Source organism: Camellia sinensis, chromosome 7 (genome assembly GCF_055761805.1).
Source record: "Camellia sinensis isolate YWXY chromosome 7, ASM5576180v1, whole genome shotgun sequence".
Classification (NCBI taxonomy): domain Eukaryota; kingdom Viridiplantae; phylum Streptophyta; class Magnoliopsida; order Ericales; family Theaceae; genus Camellia; species Camellia sinensis.
Genome location: NC_138967.1, coordinates 130,305,732 through 130,324,348, shown reverse-complemented (window position 1 = coordinate 130,324,348; position 18,617 = coordinate 130,305,732).

The following is an 18,617-nucleotide window of genomic DNA, read 5'->3' as shown; positions in this document are numbered from 1 at the left end:
ACAAAGAGGCCTTAGAGAAAATATAGATGCTGCTCTAAAGCAGTAGTAGTTATTGGTTTAAACTATGTGATCTACTACTTTTATGTTAGAGTTTTTGGAGATAATTGATTAGGTGTCAATTTGTAAATGGAATAGAGTATTGCTCCAAAAGTATTGAATAGTTTTTTAACAAACATGATTTACAAGTTAGAGTTTTTTTTTTCAAATAATCCAAAAAAGGAAACTATTTAGTGAATTGACCCGCTTTTCAAACTATTTAGGAAACTAACCTATTTTTGAAATCGCATTTTGAAAATGCAATTTTGAAATTGCAATTGCATTTTCAACATGAAATCGCATGTTCAACATACAATTTCACCACGTCATCTTTTTCAACTTGCGATTTTAAGGTGAAATTGCATGTTCAAGATACAATTTCAATTTAAAAATCGTATTTTGAAAATGCAATTTTAAAAAGTAGGTTAGTTTCCTAAATAGTTTGAAAAGTGGATCAATTCTCTAATTAGTTTTTTTTTTTGGAATATTTAAAAAAAAAAAAAAAAAAACTCTTACAAGTTAACTGTCCTTATCCATATAACTACCATTTTCTACCAAGTGTAAAGACCTCTGAACAAAGAGGCTACATATAACATACTCATAAGGGCACGTTTATGGATTGATAATTTAGGAGAGGAAGTGAAGGATTTGGAAGAGTAGAGTTACTTAACATTATGTGTCAACCTAGTTGGATATATTCTTCAAGAATACTGCTAGTTTTGCTTTGCTTTCTTATTTGATGTAATCTATTTGTACTTCTTAAAGTTTGATTTACATCAATAAATTTATTTTTGCCAATAAAAAAAATATATTATGTTTAATTTACTTTTAAGGGATATAACAGAAATATATGGAAAGTTATGAGGTAGAGAGAATACAAATATTTTAAACACTTCTCTTCCCCTTCAAAATTGGAATTGATGAAACAAAAAAGAAAATGAAATATTTCTTAATAATTGTAACGCCCCTAAAATAATAACAATAAACCCATCAGGTAAGACATGCATTTACATTTAAACTAACTGCATTCCTTTCATTCATTAGAATTCCAAGACATAAGTATTACATGTTAACCTCATAACAAAATGCCCTACGGGCTTACAGCTTTCCAAGTTAATACTTGGTTACAACAAAGAGTTCTAACTCGTTTACACATTAAGCCCTTGGCTTGAAATTACATGTAATACATCAACAGTAAAACGACAAAGCTATGTCCGCCACTAGCCTCCCAGCTATGTCCTTGGAGGTGGCATGCTTCCTGTACCTGAAAATGATATTCCCGTATAGGGTGAGCCACAGCCCAGTAGAAATACACTAAACCAACCATGGACAATGACTAAAACATTAGCAATTGATAGTTGGTCAACACTAATTCAATCACATAAATTACATATTTATGTTAACGACTTACAAGTCCCAATTACTTTTCATTTTCCCTTTTTCAACAGATAAGCATGCTAGCTCTATCATCATTTCCACAGATATGTATAAAAACTATATCTCACATTCAGATAAGCATAAAAGCTATATCCACATTCTCAACAGATATGTATATCAACAATATCCACAGATAAGCATACAAGCTGTATCCACACTTCACAACAGATATGTATATCAACAATATCCACAGATAAGCATACAAGCTGTATCCACACTTCACTTCACAAAGATAAGCATATGAGCTCTATCTTCACTTCTCTAGACAAGCATATGAGCTCTGTCTACGGAGTACATCCCCTATCTCCTCCAAATACCTATCCGGTTTAGAGGTCCATCCCCTATCTTCCCCTAAACCGCGGAGTACATCCCCTATCTCCTCCTCTACACATAACGCATACAAACACATTGGTTCTATATACAATCACACAATACAAACAATTAATGTATTCTAGCAACTGTCAAGTTCCATAACACATTCCATTGATTAGTCTCAGTTTGCCTAATCAACATACATTGTCTACAACAATCACGACTATCCTCCACCGATAGCCCAAAGCAGTTATTTCTAAAACAGAAAATAAATGCACAAATGGATATTCAATCAACATTTCATTTCCTCATTTCTCATCAATTAATTATCCCAATTAATTAAACAATGTAATTAGGCCATTTTCCATAATTACTATTTCAACCCTTAGGTCCCATTTTCATCAATGATTCAACAATCATTCCATTTTCTTCATGCCAAACATGCATCTAGGTTTATTATGAATGAAACCCCAACCTTTGTAAAATTACACAAAAGCCCCAAACTTTCACAAAATTACCCAACCAAGCCCAACATCTCAAAATACCAAAATTTAAAGACAAAACCCATAGAGAGGAGTAGGTTATCCCTACCTCAAATTCGGAGTCCCAAAGGAGAAGACGACAAAACCCAACGTGCTCCAAAACCCGAGATTTTCAGATTAAAATGAAGCCCTCGACGATCAACAACTTTTTTGTAAAGGCCAAAGGCGAGCAAATCACTCCTACTAGATCAAAACCTAGAGAGAAGGTAGTATCTAGAGTGAGAGGCTCAACAATGGTGTTTTTGGAAAAGTAAGAGAGAGAAGAGAAAGTGAAAAAGTGATTTGAAAAGTCACAATTTCGGGACTTAACCCAGTCTTCCGCTCGAGCGTAAAACACCCCGCTCGAGCGTCCACTCACAGACTTCCGCTCGAGCGGCCAACCTCCCGCTCGAGCGCAGAATGCACTCGCCCAGCACTTTTGCAGAACCAGGCCTCCGCTCGAGCTCCCAACCCTACGCTCGAGCTCACAACACTGCACAACAAGATACTGGATGGACGTAATCTACGCTCGAGCGCCAACACCTCCGCTCGAGCGTACAGGCCAAAAATCTGGGCAACTAGTTTTGGTTTCTAAACTCAACCAACCTGTAACAAACCCGCTCAACACATCCTATAACTCACATACAAAGTAAGAAAGGATGTAAACAAGATAATAAACAACTACCAACATCTACGGACACATGTCCGGATCACTATACAACAAGGGTAAACCTGGGATCGCTATAACCTCCCCCCCTTAAAGAATTTCGCCCCCGAAATTAAACACAAGTTTTTCAAAAACAAGTTTTCCTCCATTTTGAACAATGTTACATTTTAACATTCAACAATTCGACCCATTACCGGTCATCCCATCCCTTTAACAAGAGACATATCACAATATGTAAACAACATATGTATTTTCAACATGCATCAACATTATGCACTATCTTTCCAATTTCAACAATATATTCAACACATATAGTGTCACATTCAACTTCCATATGAGGCAAGTTCCAAACATACTTCCAACAACTAAAACATTTTCAATGTTTCACAACTTAAGACATATATAAAAGTTCTTAAGTTTAACAAAATGTAAAATTTAAATACAAGATTACATATCAACAAACAAGTCCGGATATTTCTCTCGGACTTCCAACTCACGTTCCCAAGTGGCTTCCTCCACTCCGTGATGTTTCCACAAGACTTTCACCAAAGGAATGGTCTTGCCACGCAGGACCTGATCCCGCCTATCCAAGACCCGAACCGGTCTCTCCTCATACGAGGCATCCTCATCTACCTCTAAATCAGTCCAATCCAGCACATGTGATGGATCTGGCTCATACTTCCGAAGCATACTCACATGAAACACGTCATGCACCCCGGACAACTGCGGTGGTAAGGCCAATCGATAAGCAACCTCACCAATCCTCTCAAGGATCTCAAAAGGACCAATAAACCGAGGGGATAACTTCCCACTCTTCCCAAACCTCATCAAACCTCGCCTAGGTGATATCTTCAGAAAGACATGATCACCTACCTCAAACGCCAAAGGTCTCCTCCTACGGTCGGCATAACTCTTTTGTCGACTCTGGGCTGTAACAAGCCTCCTACGGATAAGCTCAACTTTCTCCGTCGTCTCCCTAACCAACTCCGGACCCAACAAAGGTGCATCGCCCACCTCGGCCCAACAAACTGGAGACCTACACGGTCGGCCATACAAGGCCTCAAACGGTGCCATACCGATGCTAGACTGAAAACTGTTGTTGTAGGCAAACTCTACCAATGGCAAGTGCCTCTCCCACGTCCCACCGAAGTCCAGGACACAACCCCGAAGCATATCCTCGAGGATCTCCATCCATCTCCTCTGCCTCAAATTCAAGTCTCTCTGTGTAAACAGATACTTCAAACTCTTATGATCCGAGAATACCTCGAACCTTTCACCATAAAGGTAGTGCCTCCAGATTTTCAAGGCAAAGATTACAGCTGCTAACTCTAGGTCATGTGTGGGGTAATTCTTCTCGTGTATTTTCAACTGACGTGAGCCATAAGCTACCACTTTCCCCTCTTGCATCAACACACAACCCAAACCCTCTCGTGAGGCATCACAATAAACCGCATAATCCAACCCTCTCTCCGGAATAATCAATACCGGAGCGGTGGTCAATCTAACTTTCAACTCTTGGAACGACTTTTCACAAGTCTCACTCCACACAAACTTGACTCCCTTCCGAGTCAGTTTAGTCAACGGTGACGCTAACCTGGAGAAATCTTTCACAAACCGACGGTAATACCCAGCCAATCCCAGAAAACTGCGGATCTCAAACACACTCTTAGGCTGTGCCCAATCTTGCACTGCCTCAACCTTGGATGTATCAACAGACACCCCTTCCCCGGATACCACGTGGCCTAAGAATTTGACTTCCCCCAGCCAGAACTCACACTTCCCAAACTTGGCATATAGCCTATGGGCTCTAAGTAACTCAAGCACCACTCTCAAGTGTGCCTCGTGCTCCTCCTCAGAAGGCGAATAGATAAGGATATCGTCCACGAAAACAACCACAAATCGGTCTAAGAACTCCCGGAAAATCCGGTTCATCAAGTCCATAAAGACTGCCGGTGCATTGGTAAGTCCGAATGGCATCACCAAAAACTCGTAATGGCCATACCGCGTACGGAATGCCGTTTTCGGAATATCCTCTTCCCTGACCCTCAACTGGTGGTAACCCGATCTCAAGTCTATCTTAGAGAAACAACGGGAACCCTTCAATTGATCAAACAAATCATCTATACGGGGCATAGGATACTTATTCTTAACCGTAGCCCGATTCAACTTCCGGTAGTCTATACACAATCTCAAGGCACCATCTTTCTTTTTAACAAAGAGGGCCGGCGCTCCCCACGGTGAAACACTAGGGCGAACAAAGCCCTTATCGAGCAATTCCTGGAGCTGAACTTTCAACTCAACCAACTCTGCTGGAGCAAAACGGTAAGGTGCCATAGAAATCGGCGCCGTACCAGGCACTAAATCAATAGAGAACTCTATCTCTCGGTGAGGTGGCAAACTAACAAGATCTTCGGGAAAAACATCCGAATACTCACAAACCACCCTCGGCAATACATGCTGGGTTTCACCACTCCCACCACTCTCAAAGCTAGCAAGTAGACTACTAAGCTCACTTCGCCCTCGCGAATCATACCCCGGTGGCAAAACACTACCAACCCGGTCTCCCAAGAAATGGAACCACTCCCCGCTCAAGGTACACAATGTAACCCTCTGGCGGTAGCAATCAATAACAGCCCGGTATGACGATAACCAGTCCATACCCAAAATAACATCAAAACCCTTCATGGGCATGACAACAAACGGAAAAGGAAGCCTATAATCGGCGACCTCTATAGCACATCCTCTAACACCCTGTTTCAGAATCAACTCACCACCCAAAGGCGATACCACACAAATAGGAGATGCTAACTGTGCTAACTCCAATTCCAAAACAGATGCAAATGCAGCAGATACAAAAGAATGAGATGCACCCGTGTCTATCAACACATTAGCAACTGAGTTGCAAAACAGAAAAGTACCTCTCACTACTGATGGAGCCGGTACTAAATCCTGCGCGGTAACAGCATACACGCGCCCCGTAGGCCCCTGGTCTACCTGCTCACCTCTCGGAGCAAAAGACTGCTGCACAGACTGGGATGACGAAACTCCCGGATTGGCCCTCGAGGCCTGCACAGACTGAGCTGGCTGAAAACCCTGCGTCTGCATAGAACCAGACGCTCCCGAAGTGGCACTCAACTGTGGGCAAAACCTCTTCATGTGCCCAGGTTGTCCACACTGATAACAAATCAAGAGCTGCCCCCTGCCCAAACTCTGACTCTGCGGTCTAGCTGAAGAAGAAGCAGCTTTCTGACCCCCACCCTTCTGCGGGCAAACAGAAACCTTGTGACCCAACTGGCCACACTTGTAACAAGTGAATTCTCCCTGACTGCCTCTCCCCGAGCCTACACTAGGCACTGGAAAGGTCGATCTAGAGACTGCACCCTGAGACTGCCGAGGGTTAGAACCCCTCTGCCTCCTGCCATCACTCTGACTATCCTGGCTCCTCTTGGAGCCTCTCTGACCCTCATCCTCCTCCTGCATCATAAGCTCCATATGAGCTGCAGCATCCACTAGGTGTCTATACTCTCGAATATAAGACCCACCAACTCTCAACTTGAGGCCCCGCCTCAACTTCCGCTCAAACTCATAGCAACGGCGTTCCTCAGACGCCACCAGTTCAGGTGCAAACCTAGACAGACTGGTAAAAGTAGCCTCAAACTCGGCCACTGACAAGCCCTGCTGATTAAGCCGGCTAAACTGATCCCTCAGCTTCTCCCTTGCTACTGCAGACAAAAACCTCTCCTGAAAAGCATTCACAAACGCCTCCCAAGTACCACCAACACGAGCTTTCTCGTATTTCCACCATTGACCCGCATCTCCCTTCAGTTGGAAGGATGCCAAGGTCACTTTCAGTGCTCCGTCCTCGATGCCAAGCATCTCAAACGTCTTCGTTGTCTGTTCGAGCCATTCATCTGCCTTAAGCGGCTCTTTAGGATCCCCGATAAACTCGTCCGGATTACACCGGAAGAACTCCCTCTTCAAGAAGGAAGGCCCTGTCTCAGCTGCCTGATTCCCAGCTCTAAGAATACCCAAAGCTCCCGCTATCTCTCTGGCCAAGGCACCCATAGCCTGTTGACCCACTGGCTCGGCCACATTGGCCTGCCCAACTCCCTCCTGCACTGCCGGAATCTCACCCTGTAACGGTACTTCCTGCCTCGCAGGTCTACCACGCCTAGCACCTCTTCCTCGTCCTGACATCCTAATAAAGGCAACACAGAACGTTAGCACATTCATAAATGTGCCGAAACTAAACACTCACGTCCTAGTGCATGGACAACCGTAATTCACTCCACATAAGCACATAAACACATAAGCACTTACGAACTTCATTTCCGGATAATGATAGTCCCGAGACGTTACTAGAGTTCCGGTTAGAAACAGCATTGATCAAGTGCTTTTCCAACAAGACTCCCAGAAACTCAAGGATCCAATCAATATCCCAGAAATTAAATCCCATACCCACATAGTCACATAAGCATGTTAGCATTTAAGCACATAGCATATGATATTACATCTAAGTCTCTATCAAGCGAGACAAACCCATTGTGATCCTAATCACTTCCCACGTACCCAAAGTATTCGAACCCGGTACGCTCTGATACCAAGTTGTAACGCCCCTAAAATAATAACAATAAACCCATCAGGTAAGACATGCATTTACATTTAAACTAACTGCATTCCTTTCATTCATTAGAATTCCAAGACATAAGTATTACATGTTAACCTCATAACAAAATGCCCTACGGGCTTACAGCTTTCCAAGTTAATACTTGGTTACAACAAAGAGTTCTAACTCGTTTACACATTAAGCCCTTGGCTTGAAATTACATGTAATACATCAACAGTAAAACGACAAAGCTATGTCCGCCACTAGCCTCCCAGCTATGTCCTTGGAGGTGGCATGCTTCCTGTACCTGAAAATGATATTCCCGTATAGGGTGAGCCACAGCCCAGTAGAAATACACTAAACCAACCATGGACAATGACTAAAACATTAGCAATTGATAGTTGGTCAACACTAATTCAATCACATAAATTACATATTTATGTTAACGACTTACAAGTCCCAATTACTTTTCATTTTCCCTTTTTCAACAGATAAGCATGCTAGCTCTATCATCATTTCCACAGATATGTATAAAAACTATATCTCACATTCAGATAAGCATAAAAGCTATATCCACATTCTCAACAGATATGTATATCAACAATATCCACAGATAAGCATACAAGCTGTATCCACACTTCACAACAGATATGTATATCAACAATATCCACAGATAAGCATACAAGCTGTATCCACACTTCACTTCACAAAGATAAGCATATGAGCTCTATCTTCACTTCTCTAGACAAGCATATGAGCTCTGTCTACGGAGTACATCCCCTATCTCCTCCAAATACCTATCCGGTTTAGAGGTCCATCCCCTATCTTCCCCTAAACCGCGGAGTACATCCCCTATCTCCTCCTCTACACATAACGCATACAAACACATTGGTTCTATATACAATCACACAATACAAACAATTAATGTATTCTAGCAACTGTCAAGTTCCATAACACATTCCATTGATTAGTCTCAGTTTGCCTAATCAACATACATTGTCTACAACAATCACGACTATCCTCCACCGATAGCCCAAAGCAGTTATTTCTAAAACAGAAAATAAATGCACAAATGGATATTCAATCAACATTTCATTTCCTCATTTCTCATCAATTAATTATCCCAATTAATTAAACAATGTAATTAGGCCATTTTCCATAATTACTATTTCAACCCTTAGGTCCCATTTTCATCAATGATTCAACAATCATTCCATTTTCTTCATGCCAAACATGCATCTAGGTTTATTATGAATGAAACCCCAACCTTTGTAAAATTACACAAAAGCCCCAAACTTTCACAAAATTACCCAACCAAGCCCAACATCTCAAAATACCAAAATTTAAAGACAAAACCCATAGAGAGGAGTAGGTTATCCCTACCTCAAATTCGGAGTCCCAAAGGAGAAGACGACAAAACCCAACGTGCTCCAAAACCCGAGATTTTCAGATTAAAATGAAGCCCTCGACGATCAACAACTTTTTTGTAAAGGCCAAAGGCGAGCAAATCACTCCTACTAGATCAAAACCTAGAGAGAAGGTAGTATCTAGAGTGAGAGGCTCAACAATGGTGTTTTTGGAAAAGTAAGAGAGAGAAGAGAAAGTGAAAAAGTGATTTGAAAAGTCACAATTTCGGGACTTAACCCAGTCTTCCGCTCGAGCGTAAAACACCCCGCTCGAGCGTCCACTCACAGACTTCCGCTCGAGCGGCCAACCTCCCGCTCGAGCGCAGAATGCACTCGCCCAGCACTTTTGCAGAACCAGGCCTCCGCTCGAGCTCCCAACCCTACGCTCGAGCTCACAACACTGCACAACAAGATACTGGATGGACGTAATCTACGCTCGAGCGCCAACACCTCCGCTCGAGCGTACAGGCCAAAAATCTGGGCAACTAGTTTTGGTTTCTAAACTCAACCAACCTGTAACAAACCCGCTCAACACATCCTATAACTCACATACAAAGTAAGAAAGGATGTAAACAAGATAATAAACAACTACCAACATCTACGGACACATGTCCGGATCACTATACAACAAGGGTAAACCTGGGATCGCTATAATAATATTTTGTAAGACCTAATTAAATATTAACTAACCAAACAAGTGGGACGATACCTCTCCTCCCTTTCCTTAACCTTTCTTCCTTTCACACCCTCTTAACTGGCTTTTTCCTTCATTCTCCTCCGTCCAATCTATATGGAGTACAGAGGAAATAGTGGAACTTGAACAAAGGTTAGTGACCCAATGGATAGTATTTGGGCAAGTCCTGTCTTTGATCTATATATATGGGCTGGACCAGAGCTGAGTAGATATGTGGGCTCACCATGGGCTTACTCTAAAAATTTGATATGCTTCATAAAAAAAAATTGAATTAATTAGATAATTGTAATTATTTGATTTTGTTACATTTATATTTTAAAAAAATTATGCAACAATGTTTTAATCATACTCATATAATTTCATTATATTTATTTTCAAAAAATATGTAATTATGATTTTGAAAAAATATCATTAATTTTTTTTGATGATATATTTGATGAAATTATGTGGCTATGATTATCTAAATGATCTATTTTATTTTATGTATTTATTTTTTATGAATAACCAACCTATAGGAGCCTATAGGGTTAGTTTGTTTTTAGAGTTAAATTGAATGGGATTGTTGTATGAAAATTGTTAGTAAAGATATTATTAGCGTGGTGGGATCACTACAACAAAAAGCAGTTTTGGCGACCAAAAATGTAAATTTCGTCGCTGAAAGTAGGACAATTGGCGACTAAAATTGAATTAGTAGCCAAAAGTGAAGACTTTTGGCGACTAAAACAGTTTAGTAGCCAAATGTGTACTTATTGGCGACTAAAAATCAGATTAGTCGCTGATTACATGGGTTTTAGCGACTAAAACAATTTTAGTAGCCAAAGGTGAAGGTTTTTGGCAACTAAAAAAGATTAGTAGCCAAAAGTATAGGCTTTGGCGACTAAAAAATGGTTTGGTCGCCGATTGTAGGTGTTTTACCGACAAAAAAAAATGTTGTAGCCAAATGTAAAGGTTTTTGGCTACTAAAAAATTTTTAGTAGCTAAAAGTGGACAATTGGCGACTAAAATTGAGTTTAGTCGGCAAAAGTGGCGGTTTTGGCGACTAAAAATCAGTTTAGTCGCCGAAAGTGGTTATTTTTAGATGGAAATTAATTTTTTTAGCGACTAAATTATTGGTAGTAGCCAAAACTAAGGTTTTTGGCGACCAAAAAAAACTTTAGTCGCCAAAAGTGGCTCCCTTTTTTTTTAATAATTAATTTATTTTTTACATAAATTAATATTGAATAAAAATAATTATATTTATATATATAGTTTTAAATTAATACGGGTCAATGTTATAGCGACCCCGGTCTTTTTCCTTTTGGTTGTTGTATCCGGGCTTAGGTTCCTTGGGTTCTCTCAATGTAAAATTGTGGTTGTCATCCTTTATTTTCTCTTTTGAGTTATCGGATGTGTTGGGCAGGTTTGTTTTGTTTTGGTTGGGTTTAGAAACCAGGTGTTACTGTCCAGAATTTGGATTGGTCGCTCGAGCGAGAGTTTGGTCGCTCGAGCGAGGGTTGAGTTTTGTTTCTGGTGGCTCGAGCCAGGGCTCCTTCGCTCGAGCAAGCGTTTGCGTTTAGTATAGACCTGAGAGCAGTGTTTCTTCGCTCGAGCGAGATTTTCTTCGATCGAGCGAGTCTTTCCTGTGTCTGGTCGCTCGAGCGACCAAGTCTTCGCTCGAGCGAGCCTGTCCAGTTTAATTAGGCAGCAACGGGATTTTGATCAGTTTTTCATCCTCTTCTAGTTTCCAAACCCTAGGTCCGACTTCTCTCTCTTTAAACTCATCTTCTCTCTAGGTTTTCATCTACTTCTAGTATGAATCTATCCTAGGTCCTTTGTTAATAAGATAGAGGGCGGCTTGGGCTTCATTCTAATCTGAGAAATAGTGGATTTGGAGCACTTGGATTTTGGGTCATCTTCTCCATTTGTGTTCTTCATTCGAGGTAGGGATTCTCCTTGTTTCTTTTCAATACTTCGTCTATAGATAGACATGTGGTAGTTTTTGTATTGCATAAAAATTGTATCATGTTGGATTTGTGAAAATCATGGGACTGAACCTTGGGTTGGTTGTTGAATTTGGGTTTATTAACATTAGTTGTGATTTGGGCTAATTAGGGTGTTAATTAGCATGTGGTTGTTGAAAGGAGAGGAAACCCTAAATTTTCTTATTTGATTTAATAAATTAATTGAGGGGTTTTGGTCTTTGGGCAAATACTTAGGTATTACGAGTGTTAATTGTGGTTATTGTTGTTTGTTGATGTTAATTAGGCCTTTTTGGTCAATATTGAGAAAGAGGAAGGAAAACCCTAATTTATTGTTTATGACTTAATTTGCATAATTAGTTCGAACTGGCTTTGAAAAGAATGTAGTGAATTTAAATGAGTTATGGCTTTTGTCCTTGGGCATGATTTTGTGAAAACAAAGGAAGTGGAATTCATTTTGTGAAATGGGAAGGGTATTTTGAAACAGGTATAAGAAAATTGGAATATTGTATCTTGAGTGTTGAACACACACATGTGTGGAATTGTATCTTGAACTGCCATGTTAATGATGTTGTTGGGTTTGTGGTCTCATATAATTGAGTCTTTAATAGGTGTACTACATATTTGCATCTAGAGGTTTTATCCTTGGTCATCGGTGGAGGATGACGTGATTGTGTTGGATTGCTGTGTATGTAATACACCATTGTTGATTGAACATTATATGTGATGAAATGATGAATTACATTATTTTTGTATACTGGTTTGGGAGAAGAGAGGGGTTGTACTCCAGTGTGTGTGAGAAGATAGGGGATGGACTCCACACACTTATGTGTTCAGCGCTTATAATCAAAGGTATCATACCCTTCCAGCTAGCGCCTGGAGAACTGATGCGCTGATAATCTAAGGTACCATACCCTTCCAGCTAGCGCCTGGTAAACTGGTAGATTGTGGTGAGAAGTGTATCTTTGGCTTACTACGCATATGGCTAGTAGTGCAGTGTTGTTTTGTTAGTGTTTCAGTGTATCTGGAAACATTGTGGATTGTATTTGTTACAGTGTTGGATGGACGAGTTGAATCATTGATTGATTTTATGTATGTAGTTGAGTTGTTATCTTTTTATAGAGGTGTGCATGGATAATTATGATATAATTGGAATTGCATTGAAATGCCAAATATGTTTTAAAAAGGGCACACATGTTGTATGTGGGGAAAAATGGAAAAGTAATGGGCTTAGTGAATCTATGTTTATAAGTAGTTGTTAATGTTATAAAAGATTGGGAACGGGGGTTAATGAAAGGAAAAAAAAAGGATAAATCGCTTATGGCGGTGAATTAAAGGATTGTTTTCAAGAAAAGTTCATATATATATTGATATATATATTTTGTATAAATTGTCACACTATTATTCTTGTATGAGAGTGGGTATTCATGATCATAGCTATCTGTAATGTTGTTATTGTTAAGGATCATGTTGAGATCCCTACTGGACTATATGTTCATCCCACGTTGTTGAATCTTTTTCAGGTGTTTAGCAGGGTGTGCTACAAGGTTTGGATCTTCTTATTTGTTGGCCACGGGGCTTTAGTTACGTTGGCGGAATGCCATTGTTGTAAAGGGTTACACCCTTCTTCTTGTACTTTTAATGATGTAAGCCCAAGGGCAATTTATTAAGTTAGTTCATGTAATGTTTACTTTGCATACGAATGAGAGTATTGTTAATCATTTCTACGGATTGAATGTATGAGTTTATTTCCGCATGTTATCTCTGAAATTGGATTAAGTTAAAGAATTTGGTAATGACTCCGAGTAATAAAAAGTGGGGCGTTACAACTTGGTATCAGAGCTGCCGGGTTTGAATACCTGGAGCTCGTGGGAAGTGGTTTTTACCACAGTGGGTTTACTACGTGTAGTGAGGACGTTGCATATAGATACCATGAGAATTAGGACTTATGTGTTGCATTTATGTGAGTATGGGATTCAGTCTCTTGGATAGTATTCATAGCCGGTGAACTTGCTTTGAGGTCCTCTTGGAAACGCGCCTGATCAACGTGGTTTCTGATAGGAATTCCTTGAGAGTTCCGGGATGAGTGGCTATCTTTGTGGACTTGATTCGATTATGTGTTTACATGTTTAAATGTTTATATGTATTAGAAATATAAATTTTGAGATTAAGTGTGCATTGTGACCTATTGGTGGTAGAGTGTGCCTCGGAGAAGGCTATTGCGTTTTGCGCTAAGTGTAATTTACCTTTGTGCTTTATAGGATGTCTACACGAGGGAGTAGAGGACGGTTGAATAGTAGGAGTGTCGGTAGGGGCACAGCAGTTCCTTTAGCACCCGTCGTTGCAGCATCGGCTGTCGGCGAGAATGTCGCACGTGAGATTGCGAGAGCAGTGCAGGATGCCCTAGTTCGCACTGAGGGCGGCAATGGGCATGCTCTCAAACTTACTAAGGAGTTTTTCCGTTCCGGCCCACCAGAGTTTGTGGGGGAGGCTAAACCGTTGGAGGCAGAGAGTTGGTTAGAGCAGATTACCAAGACTCTTGATATGCTCAGAGTCGAAGATGAGGAGTTGAGGGTCTCTTTGGCGACTTTTCGGTTGAAGGGTGATGCCAGTTACTGGTGGAAGTATGCTAAGAATAATGTAGGTAGCACGTGGGTTGCTTTTACCGAGGCCTTTTGGGCCAAGTATTTCCCTCCTTCTGCTCGGGAAAGGTTGAGGGATCAGTTTTTGGAGTTGCGTCAGGATGACACTCCTGTGGCACAGTTTGAGATGCGGTTTGTTAGTTTGTCGAGGTTTGCTCCAGAGTTGGTGACAACAGAGGAGCGTCGTTGTTTTGAGTTCGAAAAGCGGTTGTGTGTTGATATTCGGGAAAAGGTAGCTGGATCCTTGTGGAAGGATTACTATACTTTAGTTGAGGCAGCGGCCCATGTGGAGGCCTTGATTGCTAGTGATGATGGGGTTAAGGAGGAGACCATCTCGGTCAGTCTTGTGGTTCCTAAGCGCTCTAGGCTCAGTAAGGGGTGGAGGCAGAAACATGCTCGGTCGGGAGCTGGTTCCTTTCCTTCGCCAGGGGTTTTGGATCCTTCTGTTGGGGTTTCCGGGGAGGTGCAGGTTTCATACCAGTCTCAGAGTAGGGGTTCTGGTGGTTGTTTCGTTTGCGGCCAGCAGGGCCATGGTAGACGTTTTTGCCCTTTGCGTGTGAACTCTGCAAGTGTTTCAGAACCTAGTCAGACTCAGTCGTACCCGTCCAGTCGGGGGCGGTTTCGGTACCAGAAACGGGCAGGCCAGGCTTCGGGAGCCTCGCGAGGGGCGACTTATTAGTTAGCCCTACAGTGTTACCCTGGAGAGGGACTTTTTGTATGTTGGCCGATGATGTATCTTGGTTATTGATTTTGTTGTGGACCAGTGTACTGTTGGATGCTTAGGCATCATGATTATGTAACGCATATGTATGCATAGTATTGTTTGTTAAATCCTCATGTATTGGGGAGTATGTATGGAATTTCGAACCCTCTAGTATTTATATTGAGAAGTTGTTGATGGGATCAGTGATCCTAGTATTGTTGCTTGCTTGGTACTGTATATTGAGTTAGCCTTGTGACGGCCTGTGGGCCTTGTTCACTTTTAGAGTTTATGGGTTGAGAATGGGAATCTGTGAGTGGATGTGATTGATGAGATGGTTTAGAGCTTTGCGTGGTATTGACAAGGTTATGTGGGATTTGTGTCTCAAGTTAGAAGGAATGGTACTTGTATGTTGGTTCGTGTTTTTGGGCCTTGCTATTCAGTGAGTCCGTGGTGACCCCATCGGCTGTGTAGGGGTAGTGTTTGTATTGTGATTAGTTATCAAATTTTGGGTATGGTTTGAGTGGCACATCATTGTGCGGATTACTGGGTGTGGAGTTTATTGAGTTGATTAGTTAGCTCGTTGGTGTTGGGTTTTGATTTGACGTTGGTCACCATGAGGTTAGTCTCGTTTGTTGTAGACTTTGTGTGTTGATTAGGGAAAACTGAAATTAATCATCCGGTTGTGTCATTGAAAATGACGGTTATTATAATACAGCAATTATGTGTATTGAATTATCATTGTGAATGATTGGATTTTTTTTTTTTATACATTATGTGTATGTATATTGTTTGGGAGGAGATAGGGGATGGACTCCGATGATACAACACCAAAATGTGTATCTATTGAAAGATTGATATAGCTCATATGCTCATCTATTGTGAAGTGAAAAATGTTTTAAATGAGTTACTATCTCATTTAATTGTTTGGCCAGGTTCTGAGCCGGGTGTAAGTTATTTAATTGGGTAAGTAAAAAGAGGTGGAATAGAATTGCAAAACCATGAATTTCTTATGCCTTATGTGTTGATAGTATTGTTGTTATTTCTATTAACTATCATTATAGAAATGTTATGTTCTGTATTGGTTGTGGCATCACTGTGTGCGTGATGGTTGTTGATAGTGTTATTTTGGAAAGAATTGGAAAACAAAAATTTTTTCTAGTGTTTGGGCCATCTAAGGGCGTTGTTGAGAAATTGATTTAATTCAAGGGTTTTGAGGAATTCCAAATGAATCTTTTGGCAAATAAAATGTGGATGATTATGTGTTTTGGATAACACCGTGGTTGTGAAAAAATATATATATATATATATATATTTACAAAATTATTGAGTTTCGCATGGAAAATGAAAGATTTATTTTGAAATGTCTATATTGAAAATGTCTACATTGTGAAACGTCTCTTGAACAAGAAAGTGTTTTCCTATAATTTGCTCAAAAGATTTGCTTTGATTGTATGGTTGAGAATTATGTTGTTGAATAGTGACTTAGCTTGTTGTGCTAGTCAGTTGTTGGTCATTGTTTCAGGAAAGGTTTCGGTTATTGAGGTTTTCGTACCTAAGTGTTGTCATTTAGAATGTTTCCCTTGGTTAGTCTTTTCTCTGGTAAGAGTGGATTAAAGGTGTGTTGTGAGATTAATTTCTCCCTTTGGGATTCGGGTGTTGGGGTTGTGTTATCAGTTGGCTTTGTGTTTTGGCGTACCTTAATTTCGGGGACGAAATTCTTTAAGGGGGGGAGGTTATAGCGACCCCGGTCTTTTTCCTTTTGGTTGTTGTATCCGGGCTTAGGTTCCTTGGGTTCTCTCAATGTAAAATTGTGGTTGTCATCCTTTATTTTCTCTTTTGAGTTATCGGATGTGTTGGGCAGGTTTGTTTTGTTTTGGTTGGGTTTAGAAACCAGGTGTTACTGTCCAGAATTTGGATTGGTCGCTCGAGCGAGAGTTTGGTCGCTCGAGCGAGGGTTGAGTTTTGTTTCTGGTGGCTCGAGCCAGGGCTCCTTCGCTCGAGCAAGCGTTTGCGTTTAGTATAGACCTGAGAGCAGTGTTTCTTCGCTCGAGCGAGATTTTCTTCGATCGAGCGAGTCTTTCCTGTGTCTGGTCGCTCGAGCGACCAAGTCTTCGCTCGAGCGAGCCTGTCCAGTTTAATTAGGCAGCAACGGGATTTTGATCAGTTTTTCATCCTCTTCTAGTTTCCAAACCCTAGGTCCGACTTCTCTCTCTTTAAACTCATCTTCTCTCTAGGTTTTCATCTACTTCTAGTATGAATCTATCCTAGGTCCTTTGTTAATAAGATAGAGGGCGGCTTGGGCTTCATTCTAATCTGAGAAATAGTGGATTTGGAGCACTTGGATTTTGGGTCATCTTCTCCATTTGTGTTCTTCATTCGAGGTAGGGATTCTCCTTGTTTCTTTTCAATACTTCGTCTATAGATAGACATGTGGTAGTTTTTGTATTGCATAAAAATTGTATCATGTTGGATTTGTGAAAATCATGGGACTGAACCTTGGGTTGGTTGTTGAATTTGGGTTTATTAACATTAGTTGTGATTTGGGCTAATTAGGGTGTTAATTAGCATGTGGTTGTTGAAAGGAGAGGAAACCCTAAATTTTCTTATTTGATTTAATAAATTAATTGAGGGGTTTTGGTCTTTGGGCAAATACTTAGGTATTACGAGTGTTAATTGTGGTTATTGTTGTTTGTTGATGTTAATTAGGCCTTTTTGGTCAATATTGAGAAAGAGGAAGGAAAACCCTAATTTATTGTTTATGACTTAATTTGCATAATTAGTTCGAACTGGCTTTGAAAAGAATGTAGTGAATTTAAATGAGTTATGGCTTTTGTCCTTGGGCATGATTTTGTGAAAACAAAGGAAGTGGAATTCATTTTGTGAAATGGGAAGGGTATTTTGAAACAGGTATAAGAAAATTGGAATATTGTATCTTGAGTGTTGAACACACACATGTGTGGAATTGTATCTTGAACTGCCATGTTAATGATGTTGTTGGGTTTGTGGTCTCATATAATTGAGTCTTTAATAGGTGTACTACATATTTGCATCTAGAGGTTTTATCCTTGGTCATCGGTGGAGGATGACGTGATTGTGTTGGATTGCTGTGTATGTAATACACCATTGTTGATTGAACATTATATGTGATGAAATGATGAATTACATTATTTTTGTATACTGGTTTGGGAGAAGAGAGGGGTTGTACTCCAGTGTGTGTGAGAAGATAGGGGATGGACTCCACACACTTATGTGTTCAGCGCTTATAATCAAAGGTATCATACCCTTCCAGCTAGCGCCTGGAGAACTGATGCGCTGATAATCTAAGGTACCATACCCTTCCAGCTAGCGCCTGGTAAACTGGTAGATTGTGGTGAGAAGTGTATCTTTGGCTTACTACGCATATGGCTAGTAGTGCAGTGTTGTTTTGTTAGTGTTTCAGTGTATCTGGAAACATTGTGGATTGTATTTGTTACAGTGTTGGATGGACGAGTTGAATCATTGATTGATTTTATGTATGTAGTTGAGTTGTTATCTTTTTATAGAGGTGTGCATGGATAATTATGATATAATTGGAATTGCATTGAAATGCCAAATATGTTTTAAAAAGGGCACACATGTTGTATGTGGGGAAAAAT